Source organism: Leucoraja erinacea, chromosome 34, assembly GCF_028641065.1.
Source record: "Leucoraja erinacea ecotype New England chromosome 34, Leri_hhj_1, whole genome shotgun sequence".
In the NCBI taxonomy this organism is placed as follows: Eukaryota; Metazoa; Chordata; class Chondrichthyes; order Rajiformes; family Rajidae; genus Leucoraja; species Leucoraja erinaceus.
The window spans coordinates 11,551,124-11,568,465 of NC_073410.1; the positions used below are offsets into that span (position 1 = coordinate 11,551,124).

The window sequence follows — 17,342 nt, forward strand, 5'->3', positions numbered from 1 at the left end:
GAGCATCCTTACCAACTGCATACAGTATGGTATGGCAACTGCTCTGTCTCCGACCGGAAGGCATTGCTTCCTCGCTCCCCTCCATTGAGTCTGTCCAAAGCAAGCGCTGTCTGCGGAGGGCGCTCAGCATCGCCAAGGACTGCTCTCACCCCAACCATGGACTGTTTACCCTCCTACCATCCGGGAGGCGCTACAGGTCTCTCCGTTGCCGAACCAGCAGGTCCAGGAACAGCTTCTTTCCGGCGGCTGTCACTCTACTCAACAACGTACCTCGGTGACTGCCAATCACCACCCCCCCCACCGGACACTTATTATTATTTATTCAAATCGTTTGCTATGTCGCTCTTCCAGGGAGATGCTAAATGCATTTCGTTGTCTCTGTACTGTACACTGACAATGACAATTAAAATTGAATCTGAATCTGAATCTGAAAAGACAAACAACAAAACAACCAACCAAACTATAAACACAATCATAACACACATATTCTTTTGTCAAGTCAAGAGTCAAGAGAGTTTGTGGCCATGTGTCCCAGATACGACACTGAAATTCTTGCTTGCTGCATCACAACAGAATATTGTAGGCATAAATACAGAACAGATCAGTGTGTCTATATACCATAGACCACACATATATATATACACACACATAAATAAACAGATACAGTGCAATAGGCTGTTATAGTTCAGAGGCCAACAGACCTTCATGGTCAGATCAAGATCCCTGCACTTACAACAACTGGGACTTGAAAATTGTGCCAAAAAGCTTTTAACTGGACCATGGTCCATGGGGCGATAACAAATTAAACCAAATTAAAGAGAATGGAGGAGGGGAAGGAGGTCGGGCAGTGGGGGAGGAGGAGGAGAAGGAGCCGTGGAGGGGAAGCGGAGAAGGAAGCATGATTGGAGGGATTGAGGAGGGGGGGAGGAGAGGGGGAGGAGGAAACGAGTAGCAGGGGGCGAGGAAAGGGAGCAGGAAGATGAGTAGAAGTGGAAGGGAAAGATGAAGAGAAGGAAGACACACAATAGCAGGAATAACTCAGCGGGTCGGGCAGCATCTCTGGGGAGAAGGAGTAGGTGACGTTTCGGGTCGAGACCCTTCTTCAGACTGGACTGAAGGGGTTCCACTTGAAGAACCGACATGAGGCTGATGGGCCGAATTGTCTCCTGTGTGGTCTTGGTTCAGTGAGACTGGGGCGTTGAGGCATTCAATGCGTTCACATCCCCCACTCTCTGTTCTGCTTCGCCGCCTGCCCGGGTAACTAGAGTCTTGGAGATGTTTAAGAAGGAACTGCAGATGCTGGAAAATCGAAGGTAGACAAAAATGCTGGAGAAACTCGGCGGGTGCAGCAGCATCTATGGAGCGAAGGAAATAGGCAACGTTAAACGTTGCCTATTTCCTTCGCTCCATAGATGCTGCTGCACCCGCTGAGTTTCTCCAGCATTTTTGTCTAGCTTAAGAGTCTTGGAGAGTTTTTTTGACAACTTCTCTTTTGACCCCCTGCCAGGTCGGCCGGCTAGCTCCGCCCAGCCTCTCCACATCCATTGGCACTTCAGCACAACTTAGCGTTGCATCTCCTAGGTTTCTGGTCCCTCCTTCGCCAGGGTTCATTCGCGGTGCCGGTGCCAGCCCCGGCCCGGACCTGGTTGCATCTCTCGGGGGCGAGAAGGAGGAGAGGACGAGGACTGCTCCACCGACCGCAGCCACGGAATTGCTGGCCGTTCTCCAGATAGGACGGCACTGACTGAAGAGCGAGTCTAACAACTTGGACCGCCGCGCCGTTACCCCCCGGCAGGAGGGGGGATTGCGTTGGGATCGGACGCTACCCGGAGCTCAGGATGAAATCGCAGCGTTGGAATTTCACCCGCTGGCCAGCTCTGGACGCAAGGAGCGGTCAGCCGTGACCTGGCCGCCTTCAACCCCGGTCTTTGCCCCAAAGAGCACTGGAAACACAAGTAAGACTTCCCCACTCTTCCTTGGCCCTTAGTCCTAGCTAACATTGTGCCCCCCTCCCCTCCCTCGTTGTTCCACTTTGCGCGGCGACATTTGAGACAATTTGCTGCACTAACTTGTGATATGATCGAGTGAAGCCGGCGGGAGCCAGAGTCCCAGGCACAGTGTGATTTAAAACAGGGACAATGCCGACCACTGTGGCCGTTGTTAACTACTTTGTATTGAGCTAGACAGTTTTTTAAAAATATAGCATCCGTCCAGAAACGTACAAACTACCAGAAAGAACGCGGATAGTTATAAAACTAGGTCGTGTGCATGCATGCGTGGTCTTTGGTGGTTGAAGTAAGGAAAGTTGTTGACCTTGCTGGTGAGAAGTGGTGGAAGCACTTCGGGAGGTGTGTGTCGTTGTGTTCAGACTCTGACTGCCCGCAGCACTTTCATTATCCCAGCGTTCATTTCCATGGAGATAATAGACAATAGACAATAGGTGCAGCAGTAGGCCATTTGGCCTTCGAGCCAGCACCGCCATGCAATGTGATCACGGCTGATCATCCCCAATCAGTACCCCGTTCCGCTATTTTTAAGAGCCCAATCCAGCTCTCTCTTGAAAGCATCCAGAGAACCTGCCTCCACCGCCCTCTGAGGCAGAGAATTCCACAGATCAGGGGAAGTGAAACATTGCCTCGATGGATGGAGCGTGGCTCCGGTGGCACAGATCATTTGTCCTTTGTGATAGGAGTATCATTCGGCCCATCAAGTCTACTCCGCCATTCAATCATGGCTGATCTATCACCCTCATAGCCCCATTCTCCTGCCTTCTCCCCATAACATCTGACACCTGGACTAAACAAAAATCTATCTGTAGACAGCATTGTTGAAGTCTAAAGCTGGAGTGACCCTTGAACAGAATTGGAATCTAACTGGATTGGAAAGCCAACCAGGAATGCGGCTTCTGTTGCTGGTTCAAACGCATGGATCAGAGCAAGATTCCAAAGGAGGCAACCAGGGAATGGGGCAAAACTAATCTAGGCACCACTGCAAATCATCATAAGCGTAGAAAGACACAAAATGCTGGAGTAACTCAGCGGGTCAGGCAGCATCGCTGGGGAAAAGGAATAGACGATGTTTTGGGTCAAGGCCATTCTTCAGACTGAGAGTCGGGGGAGAGGCAAATGAGAGATATAAAAGTACATAGAACAAATGAATGAAAGATATGTAAAAAGCAATGATGGTCAACATAGAAAAACATATAAACATGGAAATTAGGTGCAGGAGTAGGCCATTCGGCCCTTCGAGCCTGCACCACCATTCAATATGATCATGGCTGATCATCCAACTCAGTATCCCGTACCTACCTTCTCTCCATACCCTCTGATCCCCTTAGCCCCAAGGGCCACATCTAACTCCCTCTTAAATATAGCCAATGAACTGGCCTCAACTGTAGCAGAGAGTTCCAGAGATTCACCACTCTCCGTGTGAAAAAAGTTTTTCTCATCTCGGTTTTAAAGGATTTCCCCCTTATCCTTAAGCTGTGACCCCTTGTCCTGGACTTCCCCAACATCGGGAACAATCTTCCTGCATCTAGCCTGTCCAACCCCTTAAGGAACCTCGTCAAGGAAAGATAGAGCTCACAATGGTCCATTGTTGGCTGTGGGGGAGGTGATGATGAGTGATACCAACAGTGAAACTCAGCGGGACAACAGTGAAACTAGCAGGATGATTAAGGTGGGGGAGGGATGGAGAGTGAGGAGATGTAAAGGTTACTTGAAGTTAGAGAAATCACTATTCATGCCGCTGGGTGGTAAGCTGCCCAAGCAAAATATGAGGTGACCATTATAAGTGGCTGGTCTCACACTGGGATGGACCCGAGAGATACAACATCGAAACAGGCCCTTGGGGCCCACCAAATCCATAATGACCATCGATCACCTATTCACATTAGTTCTATGTCCACCTTCTCGTCCACTCCCTGCACACTAGGGGCAAATTTACAGAGTCCAATTAGTCTACACTAAAGTATGTCATAGGGATGTGGGAGGAAACCCACGCAGTCACAGGAAAAACATGCAAACACCACACAGACAGCACCATAGGCGAGGATCGAGCTTGGGTCTCTGGCGCTGTGAGGCAGCAGCTCCACCAGCTGCACCACTCTGCCGCCCTTGAGCAAGAGTATTGGCGTAGGAGAAAGAGTGGGGCTCCACACAATTTCATTTGGTTTCTCTACTATCATTTGGTTAAAGCATTTGCTGATCTTGTAGGAGCCAATTTACCCAATTTACAACTTTCTTTTAATTACCATTTACAATTTACAATTCCCCCCAATTACAACTCTCTTGTATTCAAGCTCCACATGAGACAACCTTGCTCTAGCCAGCAAGGCACCGATGTGTGAGGATGTAATTGCACAACACTGACCGCCCGGCAGTAATTTTGCTCAAGTGATCTTATATTTGACTGCGATAAATGTTCACTTTCTACTCCCACTCTCCACATGCATGCATAAATATGGTCAAAATATCGCAGCAGTTTGAAGTATTGATGAATTCTCACTCATCTGCTGTGGAAAAAGTTATGGCTAACATTGCCGTTGCCCAGGTTACTGAAAATGCTAAGTGTACAGGAAGGAACTGCAGGTGCTGATTTACACCGAAGATAGACACAAAGTGCTGGAGTATCTCAGCGGGACAGGCAGCATCTCTGGATAGAAGGAATGGGTGACGTTTTGGGTTGAGCCCTTCTTCAGACTGCTATCCAGAATGCTATCTAGCCAGACTCACTGACATCCATTGGATTGCCAGGGACAGTATAGGGACAATAGGCTGGATGAGAATAAGCCTTGTATGCAGTGGCCATTTCATCACTCACCCATTGTAAGTCTAAAACAGGTCCTTAAGATAAATACACAAAATGCTGGAGGAACTCGGTGAATCAGGCTGCATATGGGGAGGGAAATTGATGGGTAACATGATGGTCAGGGTCCATCTGAGTCTGAGGAAGGGTCCTGACCTGAAACATCATCTGTCCATTCCCTTCACGGATGCTGCCTGACTCCCTGAGTTTCTCCAGCGCTTTGTGTTTTGCTCAAAATTGCAGTTCCTTGTGTCTACAATTTCTTTAAAAAGTTGACCAAGCTTCACAGGGAACTGTTTTATGCTCAATAATACAAAATCATGTCTACTGGGAAATGTATTTTATTTATTCTCTGACAATGCATTTCACAGCAGGCACTTTTCGACATCCACTTACATTTTCTGTATGAATATATTTTGATATCAAATATTGAGGGGGAGGAATCTATTTAAAAAATAATTTGATGAAATGAAGAAAATACTGCCTCAATCCTGACCACGGGTGCTGTCTATGCAGTTTGTACATTCTCCCTGTGACCACGTGGGTTTTCAACAAGTGCTCCTGTTTCCTTCCACTTTCCAACAATGAGTATGTTTGTAGGTTAATTGGCTTCAGTAAATTGCCCAGAGTGTGTAGCATGTTGAAAGTGGGAGAACATATAACTAGTGGATGGATGGTAGACAAAACTACTGGAGAAACTCAGCGGGTGAGGCAGCATCTCTGGAGCGAAGGAAATAGGCGACTTTTCAGGTCGAGACCCTTCTTCAGACTCTGAATGATCGATAGATCGATGGAGGATGATGAATGATGGATGGATGATCGATGGTCACCGTAGACTCCATTGGCTGAAGGGCCTGTTTACATGCTGTATCTCTAAACTTAAACTCCTAGCATCTCAGTCATACAGCATGGAAACAAATCCTTTGGCCCATCATGTCCATGCCAACCATCAAGCATCTCTTTATGCAGAGAGAATAGTTAATGTTGCAGGCTCATGAAACTTTTTATTAGAATATGATAGCTATAATGCTGAAGATTTGCACCAAAGCTGGCAGTACCTGTTGCCTAGCTTTTTCAGTAGTATTGCCATATTGGAAGCTATTGGATTGAATGAAGGTTTGCTCAGGAAGTTCTGCCTATAGTGTGAAGGTGAGGTGAGAATATCTTCCATGGCATTCAAGGCAGAACATGCCTGAGTGCAGCATTAAAGACCCCAGTGACACTGAACCAGCTTCTCCTTACCAAGAAATTAACTAATTTTACAGGTGCATCTCAATTAAAAGGGTTTGATTATCACTTTTTTAATGCTTAATGGTATTATCATTGTCAAAACTGTACTTGGATAGGAAAAGAGTAGAGGGATGTGGGCAAATGGGATTAGCATAGATTGGTATCATGATTGGCATGGACAAGGTGGGCCAACAAGTCCTGCTGTATGATTGTGATTTGATCATCAATATGTCTGATATTTGTTGATATGTCTGGTATCGGCATTGACTGGAGTATATCAAACTCAGAGGAGGTAGACACAAAGTTCTGGAGTAACTCAGCGGGACAGGCAGCATCTCTGGAGAGAAGGAATGGGTGACATTTCCGGCCGAGACCCTTCTTCAGACTGAAGACAGACACAAAGTGCTGGAGTAACTCAGCGGCTCAGGCAGCATCTCTGGAGAGAAGGAATGGGTGATGTTTCCTGTCGATACCCATCTTCAGACTGAGACTCAGAGGAGTATTTGTGGTTACATTTGTGCGAATATGCCAAAGCAACCCCTCCCTACCAGATGAACTGAACGAGTTCTACGCACGGTTTGAGGTTAAAAACAGCACCCAGACACGTGCACCACTGCCATCTCCCAGTGACCAGTCGCTCAGGCTGTCCGCAGCCAGAGTTAAAAAGGCCTTCGCCAGCGTCAATCCACGCAAAGCTGCAGGGCCAGACAACATTCCTGGATGCGTTCTAAGAGACTGTGCCGAGCAACTGAAGGATGTCTTCACAGACATTTTTAACATCTCACTCTGCCAGGCAGTAGTGCCGAATTGTCTTAAGAGTGCCACCATCGTCCCTGTACCGAAGAAACCAAACCCAGCCTGCCATAACGACTTTCGACCAGTGGCCCTAACACCCATTGTAATGAAGTGTTTTGAGCGACTAGTTATGCAGCACATCAAAAACAGTCTACCTGCCAACCTAGACCCACTGCAGTTCGCCTACAGAGCCAACCGATCCACAGAGGACGCAGTCTCAACAACACTGAACCTCGTGTTGTCACATCTCGATCGGAAAAACACCTATGCCAGGATCCTCTTCATAGACTTCAGCTCCGCTTTCAACACAATCATCCCGCAGCAGCTGGTGGAGAAGTTGGAGCTGTTGGGGGTTGATGCTGGCACATGTAGCTGGGTCCTGAACTTCCTGTCGCAGCGGCAGCAGACAGTCAGGGTGGGCAGTAGGACATCAAAAACGATAGCCGTGAGCACTGGCTCACCCCAAGGCTGTGTCCTAAGCCCCCTTCTGTTTAGTCTGCTGACACACGACTGTACTGCCAGACTCAATAACAACTTCATCAGCAAGTTCGCTGATGACACAACAGTAGTGGGTCTCATCAGTGACAACGATGAATCGGCGTACAGGATGGAGGTGGAGCTGCTCACAGGTTGGTGCAAATCCCACAACCTCATTCTTAACGTGGGAAAAACTAAGGAGATGGTGGTTGACTTCAGGAGGGCGGGGAAACAACACCATACACCTCTGCACATCGACGGAGCTGATGTGGAAAGGGTCAGCAGCATGAAGTTCCTAGGACTACACCTGTCTGATGACCTGACGTCCACGGCCAACACCACAGCTCTGGTCAAGAGAGCCCAGCAGCGACTTCACCCCCTCCGAAGACTACGGAAAGCAGGCCTCCCCACCACACACCTACGGACTTTTTACAGGGGGACTGTTGAGAGCACACTGACATACGGCATCACTTCCTGGTTCGGGAGCTGCAAGGCGTACGAACGTCACCAAACTGGACAGGATAGTGAAGACCGCAAGCAGGATTATTGGTGCTCCACTCCCCTTCCTGCTGGACATATACAGGAAGAGATGCATCAACAGAGCCATCTCCATCATCAAAGACCCTTACCACCCATCGCATGACTTTTTCACCATCCTCCCATCTGGGAAGAGGTACAGGAGCATCAGCTGCAAAACCAGCAGGATGCTCCTCAGCTTCTTCCCACAGGCTATAAGACTGTTAAATGAACTTTCCCCCCTGCCAAGTATCGCGCACAAACACCCCGCTGCCAGTCGGAACGGCTGTTGAATGTTATTGAATGTTATTAGAGGGTTAAATTGTTCATGACATGTATTTTAACTTTAATTGCTATTTATTTTGTAACGAAAACTGAATGGACACTGGTCGAGAAACGTTTTTTTTGTTTCCTCTGAGTATGCGAATACTCAGGAAATGACAATAAAGATTTACAATTACAATTACAATTACAATTACAATAGGGTACCAACACCAGTCACGGGGAATTCTCCCTGGAACTCTTTAAAATAGAAGTTAAAACATTTAACGTCCACATAAATACCTGGGAAACATTTGGATGGGGGTTGCTAAGTACCAAGTAATGAATATAAACATGACCATAGGACTTGGGAACTGGAACTGACCGTTTGGTCTCTTGGGTCTGATCATGGCTGATAAGATGGTAACCTCAACTTCCCACTCCTGTCTACTGCAGGAAGTTTTCACTCCCTTGCCTATGAAGAACCTATGTACTTTTGCTTGACTATTACCATCATGAGAGTCTGACCATCATCCACTGACATTAGAAGGCATTAACATTGTTGAATCTTTGTCCAGCAATTTGCCTGGCATCGTTATTGATTAGAAACATAACTAGGTTTCCTTAAGTATCACGGCTCCAAAGGCAGAGGAGAGCAACAAGGTTGGTGGCTCACCAAAACCGTTCCACCATTTCCATATGGGCAGTGTAATGGAAGATTACTGCTCAGTCAAGATGCTCGTTGCCAGCGAGGGTAACAAGTGTACCCTGCCGACAGATTCCGCCAGCTTTGAGCAAATCCTCAGCATTCCTGCCATCATATTCTCATGAGAATGTCATCAGGCTGAAACATCAACATTGGATCTAATACTGTATATTCCTGACCATATACAGTTTGGCTCAGGGCACATGCTGTGGGCTCCATATAAAGGAATTGTGTTTCCTTATAGAGCCGGGTTATTGCCAACAAGTTGCGTTGGAAGAAAACGATGAGTTGGAATTATAAGACTACTCCATGCACTCTCGCAGCATGCATAAGGAGTATGTAAGTGGTTAATTCCAGCGTCAAATGTTACCTTCCGAGCAAGTCTTAGAAATGAACGAATGCATCCAGTAAAAAAAATACTATGCCATCTTATTTCCCCATGCATTGCTGTTAACCATGTGTTTGTTTAATATGATTTATCCATAAGTATGCTCCACCTCCTTAAGATGCTCCACTGTCAATTGTATTTATTTTAGTCCCATCAAAAGCCACAGTCAAGCAGTACTTATGTAGTTGTATCATGAACACTAGGGTGCATTCAATGGGATACAGGTAGTTCTGCCATAACGAGACTAAGAAACCTCCAGTTATAAAAAATTACGAGTCAATGGGGAGAAGTGGGTTCAGGGCTCGGGAGTTTCAGACCAGCAGTGACAAAGTTTATTTCTCTCCTAGATTTTTTTGAACTAAAAATATTAATGGCTGCATGTCACATTGTTCAATAGAGTATCATTGTCCAAGTTTTAATAAAGCCAATTTCAATGACAACTTGTGTTTAAAGTAGCAACTGTGTTCTTAAGAGAATGATTACTGCATGGAGGCTGCATGGAACATTTTTTGTTAAAAGAGTCTTTTTTTTCTGCTTGTAAATTTTCAAAGTAACTTCCAAGTGGACCTAAAATTCCCGATTGAAATCGCGATAAAACCAATTAGGCCTGCGTAGAAAAACAGCGTGTCCCTAATTCATTGTCTAAGGGCCAGCGGAGCATAAGGTGTAGGAGCAGAATTAGGCCATTCGGCCCATTGAGTCTACTCTGCCATTCAATCATGGCTGATCTATTTTTTCCTCTCAGCCCCATTCTCCTGCCTTCTCCCTGTATCCTTTGACACCCTTCCTGATCAAGAACCGGTCAATCTGTGCCTTAAAAATACCCAATGTCTCGGGTTCATATCCAATTTGCATTGTGAAAATGTGTAGGAAGGAACAGTCTGAAGAAGGATCTCGAACCGAAACGTCACCCATTCCTTTTCTCCAGGGATGCTGCCTGTCCCGCTGAGTTACTCCAGCTTTTTGTGACTATCTTGCATTGTGAAAATGTGTGTAACAGCAGAGCTACCTGTTAATTTAAAAAAAAAACTTCCCATTAATCTCTTTGTTAGACCTACTTTCACAATATGGTGTAGAATTGGGAGCTATGAAATATATCTTTCAACATTTTATTAAATTTCCCCATCCTTTTGACTTTCCTTGTGTTGAACTGATATTAGAGAAGTGGCCCTGCAGTCCACTGTTGATCTTTGCTCATTCCACTCATGTGAGAGAGCACTGATCAGTATCTTATCTTTATGACATTGATAAGGTGAACATAGCGGTACGCCTTCAGTCCACACATAAAGGCGAGGGGTGCTACCTGTTTGGTTCTGACTTGGGGAAGTGTTTAAGATCAAATGAAAAACCTGCAAATGCTGGAAAGTGGACATAAACATTGAAAAGTTAGGGAGCGCATAGACGAGCACTGAGCATTGCTCTTGAGGTTGGTATCTATAAGTATCATGGTTAAAGCCCTGTCCCACAGTACGAGTTCATTCCAAGAGCTCTCCTGAGTTTGCCCTGATTTGAACTGGGAGATTTACGGTAATGGCCACTCGTCGGTACTCGGGGATCTCATGGACATTTTTCAACATGTTGAAAATCTTCACGAGTCTTCCCGTGCTTACCTGCCGTTAGCGAGTCTTCCCGAGTACCTGCAGTTAGCGTTACGAACCGCTAAGAGACGTCCCCGAGCTCCGACGTACCCGCTACATTCATTCTCCGTGCTTACCACGAGTTTGATTTTTTAAAAACTCGGGTGAGCTCTTGGAATGAATTTGTACCGTGGGACAGGGCTATTAAGAAGCCAGACAATAGTAACAATGCTGGTGACTCACCAAAGCCTTCTGCCATTTAAAGATGTAATAAGTGATAGTAGAATTAGGCCATTCGTCCCATCAAGTCTACTCTGCCATTCAATCATGCCTGTACTATCTCTCCCTTCTAACCCCATTCTCCTGCCTTCTCCCCATAATGCCTGACACCTGTACTAATCAAGAATCTATCTATCTCTGCCTTAAAAATATCTACTGACTTGGCCTCGCCAACCTTCTGTGGCAAAGAATTCCACAGATTCACCACCCTCTGACTAAAGAAATTTCTCCTCATCTCCTTCCTAAAATAAAGTCCTTTAGTTCTGAGGCTACGACCTCTAGTCATAGACTCTCCCACTAGTGGAAACATCTTCTCCATATCCACTCTATCCAAGCCTTTCACTATTCTGTATGTTTTAATGAGGCCTCCCCTCATTCTTTGAAACTTCAGCGAGTAACAGGCCCAGTGCCGACAATCGCTCATCATAGGTTAACCCACTCATTCCTGGGATCATTCTTGTAAAATGACAGTGTAATGGAACACATTCAATTTTTTAAGATGGGTACAGCTTCAACATCCATCAAGACACTCGCCACCAGCCTGGACAACACAATCCACTTGTCTGAGTCTGAAGAAGGGTTTCGGTCTGAAACGTTGCCTATTTACTTCGCTCCATAGATGCTGCTGCACCCGCTGAGTTTCTCCAGCATTTGTGTGTACCTTCGATTTTCCAGCATCTGCAGTTCCTTCTTAAACACAATCCACTTGTTTGTTTGCCCTTCCTCCACATTAAACATTTGTTCTCTCTCATTAGCACTGCACAAATGAGTAATGAGATTGGCCTTTAGAAACATAGAACATAGAAACATAGATAAAAAGGTGCAGGAGTAGGCCATTTCGTCCTTCGAGCCAGCACCACATTCAATATGACCATGGCTGATCATTTAAAATCAGAACCCCGTTCCTGCTTTTTCTCCATATCCCTTGATTCCTTTAAGCCCAAGAGTTAAATCTAAGTAGTTTGTAGCTGTGGTAAGGTTGTGGTTGGGGTTATGCAGGTGGTTGATGAGAGGAAGCTCTTCTTGGACGTGACCTTTATGAATATACAATTAGAAAGAAGATTTGCTGAAAACAAGATGTCTGTCGAAAACGAAACTGAATTAACAGGTCGGGTTGAAAACCCTTGAAATGCAGAAACAGAATTCTGCTGTTTAATTTTCTGGTGGAGGTGATGAAGTTGATACCTGAAACAACACATTCATGTTATGCGTCTGATGCCACCAGAAGCCCATCTTTCACAGACCCTGACTCATCACATATTTCCTGCGCTGATTCATGTTTCTGTTAAATGCGTCTTCCACCGTCTGAAATGAATTATTCATAAAGGCCTCCTCAATTATTTTTTCACTATCAATGGAGACAGCTTCGGCAAAAACGTCACGATTCTAGTCTGCTGCATCTGCTCCTTTACACTGGTGAGACCATTAGACATAGGAGCAGAATTAGGCCATTTGGCCCATCAAGTCTACTCTGCCATTCGATCATGGCTGATCTAATCTTTCCTATCAATCCCCTTCTCCTGCCTTCTCCCCGTGACCTTTGATACACCAACTGATCAAGAACCTATCAATCTCAGCATTGTGTTGTCCTCCGCAGCTGTCTGATTCAACCAGCCGTTCAGTGGTGAATCAGTGAATCAATTCCACTGATTCACCACCCTCTAGGTAAAAGATTTCCTCCTCATCTCCAATTTGAAGCTGCGTCCTTTTATTCTGAGACTCTGCGCTCTGGTTCGAGACTCTCCCATTACTGGCCACATCCTTTCTACATCCACTGTATCTAGGTCCTTCATGATCTGGTAGGTTTCAACAAGATTTCCCTTTATCCTTCTAAAGCCCAGCCCCTTGCTAGCTATTGCTTTCGAGCTCTTGCCACACCCCTCCCCCACCTCTTTATATCGACTAGTTTTCCTCTCTGCTTTCATTCTAAATGCATTGCCTTGAGCTGAAATGCCACTTTCCCTCCATAGATGTTGCTCGACCTACTGAGTTTCTTCAGCTGATCTCTTCATTGCTACATGATTCCAGCTCTCTCTTCATTCCGCTGCCTGGCTGGGTATATCCAAATGCCCCACACTCACACACAGAATATTAGTAAGCTAGCGTGATGCTATGGCAGGCCAAGAAGTGAATATGCTGCACTTTGCTCAGGTTTATTGTTTGTTTGTGTTTACAATTGCTGCAGCAACCTATCACCCCCTGCTCGCTTTGTGCTAACTTCACATTTTGCAGATATTTTAATCTGATTTCACATGTTTTGCATGTGTGCAGAATTGCTGGAAGGAACAAACTTGGGTAGACTCATCCAGGCAACACTGAGTCACCTATAAAACTTTCAGTTACAATATTGCATTGTATTAAATTGTGAAAAATACAGATTCATAATGCATGTTTCAAATGTATCAATGAATAATGAACAAGGAATGTGGGTGGAGTAGTGATTTGTTGTCGGTTGATGGAACAAGCTGACTGGGCCTATATGTGGTGGAAGGAACTGCAGATGCTGGTTTACAGCGAAGATAGACACATAATTCTGGAGTAACTCAGCGGGACAGGCAGTGAAGATATCTCAACCAGAAACGTCACCCATGCCTTCTCTCCAGAGATGATGCCTGTCCCGCTGAGTCACTTCAGCATTTTGTCTATCTTGGGCCTTGATGCACTTGAGTTCCGAAATCTTTTTGAAATAAACATTGTCCGGAGGCTTGGGAGGGTGACAGAGGGAGGGTGCTTCTCCTGGCTGGAGTGTTTGGGAAGCAAGGGTCAAGGTGAGGGATTGGCCTTTCAGGATCGAGAGGAGAAAAAGCTTCTTCGAACAGAGAATGGTGAATTCTTGGAGTTCTCTACCCAGCGGGAATGTGGATTCTCAGTTAGTGAGTGATACAGTATGGAAACAAGCCCTTCGGCCCAACTTGCCCACACCGGCCAACATATCCCAGCTACACTAGTCCCACCTGCCAGCATTTGGCCCATATCCCGTCAAACCTGTCCAATCCATGTGCCTCTCTAACTGTTTCTTAAATGTTGGAATAGTCCCTGTCACAACTACCTCCTCTGGCAGCTTGTTCCATACACTCACCGCCTTTTGTGTGAAAAAGGTTCCATACATCCACCACCCTTTATGTGAAAATGTATTCTGGATAGAAACTAGTCCATTTTTGGACATTAAGGAAATTCTTCATCACACAGCACGTGGGTCCAACACAATGTATCTCTATGCCCTACTGGCTGATTGAATTAGTTCTACCCTCCGTGAATCTGAGTGAATTGTGAGCAGTTTTGGGCCCCACATCCGAGGAAGGATACAAAGCCAGCCATGTTGGATAGGAGCGTTGGGTGAAATGGCCCACTTCTGACCCCATTTCCAATGTCCTTATTGCCTTGGCTGTGTGCTGATTTATTGAAACAGGGTCTCCTTTGTTGGCATCAGTAACATTCTTAATCATTAACATATTTCTTTTGTTGTCTAACTCTAACACACTGATTCTTTTGAATTACTTCTGAGGTATGGCACAGTGAAACTTCAGTAAAGCTTTATGCCATTGCCAACGTTTGGTAAACGTACAGGCATAGCAATGGTGTGTGCTCCTTGTGACCATGCTGGGTACTGCAGTCGTGCATCTGGTAGTGCCGCTGCCTCTCAGTGACCAAGCTTCAGTTCTGACCTCTGGTGCTGCCCGTACGGCGTTTGCAAGTTTTCATTGTGTGAGTGGGTTTACTCGGCTTGACTTATACCAAGGCGCGCCCGCCACCCTCACATCAGTCTGAAGAAGTGTCTCGACCCGAAACATCGCCTTCGCTCCATGGATGCTGCCTCACCCGCTGAGTTTCTCCAGCATTTTTGTCTGCCAAGTCTTGACTACCTGGCTTGACTAATATCTTGACTTATACCAGTCAATTAACCTACAAACCTGTACGTCATTGGAGTGTGGGAGGAAACCGCAGATCTCGGAGAAAACGAACGGCGTCCTGAGGAGACCATACAAACTCCGTGCAGACAGCACCCGTGGTCAGGGTTGACCAGGGTCTCAAGCGCTGCAAGCACTGTACGGCAGCAACTCTACCGCTGCACCACCTTGCCACCGCTGTTAACCACTGTACATTGCCCCATGTGTATGGTTGAATGTAAGAGGGAGTTGATGGGGAGTGTGGGAGAATAAAATGGGATCTTTGTAGGGTGATTGTAAATGACTTGGGTTGAGATTTGTTATTGTCACATAGCAGGTACTATCGCAACATTTAAGAAAGAATTTGGCTGGTACATGGATCGGGCAGGTTTAAGAGGGGAATGGACCGAATGTAGGCAGGTGGGACTAGTGTAGATGGGACATTGGCTAGTGTGGGCAAGCTGGGCTGAAGGGCCTGTTTCCACACTGTATAACTCTATGACTATCTATCTATGACTCTATACAGATGTACAGTGTCAAGCTATGTGTTGCATGCTACACAATCAAATCAGATGATAAAATAATAAATACAGTAGGGCCAAACTTAAGCACAATTAATAGCAAGATATACAGGTGGGAAAGGGTTTTACAACAGTGAGGTGATTGTATTGAATGATAATAGATCCTCCTCTGGGACCAGCCTACAATGAGTTGTCCCTCTCTGGCATAGTCAGCTATGAGGAAGTTGGCAGGGACTCAGTGCTGCATGACTCTAACTCTAAATGGAGCCTACTTAGTAGCATATTTAGCGCAGATATTCAAGTCTCAATCACCTGGAACAAAACCTGCGTGGCACGGTGGTGCAGCGGTAGAGTTGCTGCCTTACAGCGCCAGAGACTCTGTACAGAGTTTGTACGTTCTCCCCATGACCGCGTGGGTTTTACTTGGGTGCTCCGGTTTCCTCCCACATTCCAAAGACATACAGGTTTGTAGGTTAATTGGCTTTGGTAAAGCTTGTAAATTGTTCCTCGTGTGTATAATGGTGCTCATGTATGGGAATCGTTGGTAGGTGCGGACTTGATGGGCTGAATGGCCTGTTTCCATACTTTATCTCCAAACTAAACTCAACCAAAATCTTTGTCTGGGTTGAAGGAGTCACCTGCTTGAATGTGCCTCACTCTTTAAACATAGCTCAACAAAGACAAAGCGCTAGAGCATCTCTGGAGATCATGGAAGGGTCAGTTGTAGGTCGGGACCCTTTTGAAGTGTCCCGACCCGAAATGTTACGTACACACGTTTTCCAGAAATGCTGCCTTTCACACTGAGTTACTCCAGTACTTTGTGTTTTTTCAGTAAACCAGCATCCGCAGTTCCTCGTTTCTCCATTTTTGTACCGGTTGCTTTGAATATTGTTTTGGCATAAATCTCAGAGATAACACCTCATTTGTTTACATTGCCAAAAACACCCTATAATCCAATGAACTAAATCATTTTTTAAATTATTCTGGAAAATAATTTTCATTTGAATTGAGCTCTGAATTGCAGCATCCCTTTAGATTCAGTTGTAGATCTGTCATTAGGGGACAACATGTTAACTTAAGATGCCATTGGCATTTTTGTGAAGATGGCTGACATCAGTTTGCTGGAGCTGTCTGTGTGTTGAAGGTGCACTAAGGGTAGAGTTATTTGTTTTTGACCAAATAACAATGCAAAATGGCTGTGAATTTCCAGGCCAATTAACCTCCAAACCTGCACATCTTTGGCGTAGAACTAAAGCTCTCGGTGAAAACCCACTTGGTCACGAGGAGAATGTACAAACTCTGTTACGACAGGGTCTGTCGTCGTGATTGAACCCGGGTCTCTGGCGCTGCAAGCTCTTTAAGGCAGCAACTCTACCGCTGCACCACCTTCACCCTACAACTAAGGTTGGTCTTTGCCAGCCCCAGTCAGGGATATTATTGTGGAATCTTATTGTAGAAGAGAGATTAACGGTGTAAAGAACAAGAAAGGCAGGCGAGGTTTTAAGGAGAACAGTATCTCAGATTTCAGATAATATTAGTAAGGTGCTTAGCTTTGCTGCTGTGGTTGGTTAACTTCTACAAAAGCATATTTGTCTCCGTCTTAATAAGCGTAGAAGCATTTTATTGTGTTTATCCATAGTATGACTCAACCATGACCCTCTCATACCCTTTATAGTTAAAATGCTCTGATTTAGGATCCGAGTTAGAACATTATTTCTCCATGTGAAGTTTAGTTTAGTTTAGAAACACAGCGCGGAAACAGGCCCTTTGGCCCACCGAGTCCGCACCGACCAGCGATCCCCGCACACTTACACTATCCCTACACACACTTGGGAAATTTTACATTTATACCAAGCCACTTAACCTGCAAATCTGTACGCCTTTGGAGTGTGGGAGGAA

At 45.7% G+C, this 17,342-nt stretch overlaps 1 protein-coding gene across 1 annotated transcript in view; it reads left to right on the forward strand.

Moving 5' to 3' along the window:
- Positions 1-1,583: 1,583 nt before the first annotated feature.
- Positions 1,584-17,342, forward strand: part of LOC129712842 (tyrosine-protein phosphatase non-receptor type 13-like) — a 212,237-nt gene continuing 196,478 nt past the window's right edge. Inside the window, exon 1 of the mRNA XM_055661561.1 lies at positions 1,584-1,955. The gene's annotated coding sequence lies outside the window, so the exon portion shown is untranslated. The remainder of the gene's footprint in view (positions 1,956-17,342) is intronic.